General features: G+C 54.3%; 1 long non-coding RNA gene across 1 annotated transcript; it reads left to right on the top strand.

The window, feature by feature from the left end:
- Nucleotides 1-798: 798 nt before the first annotated feature.
- On the top strand, nt 799-2666 carry LOC116465553 (uncharacterized). Its single transcript, XR_004247218.3, has 3 exons — nt 799-1073; nt 1845-2028; nt 2609-2666. It is a non-coding gene; the product is annotated as an uncharacterized LOC116465553 (long non-coding RNA).
- The last annotated feature ends 385 nt before the right edge of the window (nt 2667-3051 follow it).

Below are 3051 nucleotides of genomic sequence, written 5' to 3'. Positions count from 1 at the left end.
AGACAGAGTCTTGTTCTGTCACCCAGGCTGGAGTGCAGTGGTATGATATTGGCTCCCTACAACCTCCACCTCCCAGGTTCAAGGGATTCTCTTACCTCAGCCTCCCGAGTAGCTGGGATTACAGGTACGCACCACCATGCCTGGCTAATTTTTGTATTTTTAGTAGAGATAGGGTTTCACCACATTGGCCAGGGTGGTTTCCAACTCCTGCCCTCAGGTGATCCTCCCGCCTCGGCCTCTCAAAGTGCTGGGGTTACAGGCATAAGCCGCCACGCCCGGCCACACTTGGGGATTTTTAATGAACACTTTCTGGGTGAGGGTGTCTCGGTGTCTCATGCCTGTAATCCCAGCACTTTTGGAGGCTGAGGCAGGCAGATCACTTGAGCTCGGGGGTTCGAGGCCAGCCTGGGCAACATGGCAAAACCCCATCTCTACCAAAAACACAAAAAAGAAATTAGCCAGGTGCAGTGGCGCATGCCTGTGGTCCCAGCTACTCAGAAGGCTGAGGCAGGAGAATTGCTTGAGCCTGGGAGGTGGAAGTTGCATTGGGAGCTGCCAGGCCCATCCCCTGTGTCTGTGGGGACTGCCCATCCTCCACCATCTGCTGGATCAGCTGGGCTTCCGTTCCCTCCCTTGTCTCCAGCCCCCTAGTGACTTCATGAAGCCCCCACCCCCTGCCCACCAGCACAGGACTCCGCACTCTATGATGTCCCTCCCCTCCGGGGCTTATTTATTGGTTTGGTGGTTTTCAAATGTCATCAATTAACTTAATTTCCAACTCATCACTGTTGTGGCAACAGTGCATGTCCTTCTGAAAAAAACACATCTCCATCAAGACGTCAGTACTGAAGGACCTGAGGGGCCCACTCCAAAGATCCTTTAATTGCCGGAGAAGGAGTTCCCCATAATTAGAAAATCATCTTCCTTAAAAGTCACCAAGTGCCTTTTCACAGAACAGCCCAAACCCATAATCGTTTTGCGCTTTGCAGAAAATTATGATGCAAGGCTCTCACGGATCGACATCGCCAACACGCTAAGGGAGCAGGTCCAGGACCTTTTCAATAAGAAATACGGTAAGCAGTGCAGAACCCCCGGGGAGGGACACGCAGCTGCTGTGCGCAGAGAAGTGTGAGGCTTCCCAGTTCCAGCCGAGGGCATTTCTGGGGAAACACTTCACCCCTTTACATGTATTTCTTGAGCATTTACTACATGCCAGGCACTGTCTCAGGCACTGGGGATATTGCTGTGAATAAAACAGACAGTCCCTGTACTCATGAGCCTTGCAGACCAATGAGGTGAGATACACTTTCAACAACTACACACAGAATTTAATAGACAGGGGCCCGGCTTGGTGGCTCATGCCTGTAATCCCAGCACTTCTCACTCTGTCACCCATGCTGGAGTACAGTGGCGTGATCATGGTTCACTACAGCCTCAAATTCCTGGGCTCAAGCAGTCCTCCTGCCTCAGTCTCCCAAGTGGCTGCCCTACTACAGGCATGCACTACCATACCCAACTATTTTTTAGAAATTTTTAGTAAAGACATGGTCTTGCTATGTTGCCCAGGCTGATCTCGAACTCTTAGACTTAAGAGATCCTCCCGCCTTGGCCCCCCACAATGCTGGGATTATGGGCATGAGCCACCATGCTGGCCTTTTTTTATGTTCTGATCGAATAGCTCAGATTGTAATGCCTATACCTTTCCACGGTGCTACATGAGAGCTTTCTCATACTATTCACTCTCCTGCACGCATGTCTTTCCATCACACCCCCGCAATCCCATGTACATACACCCCACGCTGCCTCTCACTCCTGATGGGCAGGACCCTGCCTCTCGCCCACAGGGGAAGCCTTGGGCATCAAGTACCCGGTTCAGGTCCCCTACAAGCGGATCAAGAGTAACCCCGGCTCCGTGATCATCGAGGGGCTGCCCCCAGGAATCCCGTTCCGAAAGCCCTGCACCTTCGGCTCCCAGAACCTGGAGAGGATTCTTGCTGTGGCCGACAAGATCAAGTTCACAGTCACCAGGTACTCAGGAAAGGTTGAGGATGAAGAGACAGGACGAGCTCAGATGGGGGCTTACACCTGCGAATCCTTAGCCTTTCCCTAGGTCCTGCCCTCCCCCCCGGACAAGGCGGCTCTCCTGGCACCATCCTGGGTTCTGGGGGTGGCCAGAAAGGGACTGCAGGCCAGCCTGAGTGCAGGGAGCCCTTCAGAAGTGGGACTGGTCACCCCACCATGGCAAGGGCAGCCTTCAAGGGCATCTTCACCCTCTTCAGCAACACCCACTCACTGCACCCCCAGCCCCCGGGAAAGTTATTCAGCCCCCATCAGAGGGATTTGCCCAAGGTCCCAGGGCCAGCCAGGGCAAAGCCTGCACAAGGCCCGGGTCTGTGTCCTGCAGAGTGACACTGCCAATGCCAGCACCCGGCCACATCATCTCAGTGTCATGTGCATACAGAGCCCCAGGGCAGCTTGTTAAAATGAAGACTCTGCTGCTGTAGGTCTGGGGTGCTCCCAGGGGAGACCGAGGCCACTGAATCCCAGGGGTGTCTTCCTCATCCCCCGGGCCCTCCCCATGACACCCGTGCCTCTGTTTCTCTTCTAGGCCTTTCCAAGGACTCATCCCAAAGCCTGGTAAGAGGCACTGGCTGTGGAGGGGGCACTGGGAATAGGGTCCAGTCATGGTGCTGGGAGCTGGCGCTAAGCCTGCTGTGGGGCACAGGTTCTGGGGTCTGGGAATAGAAGCCAGGCCCCTGCCTTTCTTTGTTTTTTTTTTTTTTTTCTGAGGCAGAGTCCGTCTCTGTCACCCAGGCTGGAGTGCAGTGGCTCGATCTTGGCTCACTGCAACCTCTACCTCCTGGGTTCAAGCGATTCTCCTGCCTCAGCCTCCTGAGTAGCTGAGATTACAGGCAGTTGTCACCATGCCTGGCTATTTTTTGTATTTTTGGTAGAGACAGGGTTTCACCATGTTGGCCAGGGCGGGTCTCAAACTCCTGACCTCAAGTGATCTGCCCACCTCGGCCTCCCAAAGCATTGGGATTACAGGCG

The sequence above is a fragment of the Hylobates moloch genome, unplaced genomic scaffold, assembly GCF_009828535.3.
Source record: "Hylobates moloch isolate HMO894 unplaced genomic scaffold, HMol_V3 SCAFFOLD_6246, whole genome shotgun sequence".
Taxonomy (NCBI): Eukaryota; Metazoa; Chordata; class Mammalia; order Primates; family Hylobatidae; genus Hylobates; species Hylobates moloch.
The sequence above is the reverse complement of the archived record's forward strand: the minus strand, read 5'-3'. Positions and strand labels throughout refer to the sequence as shown.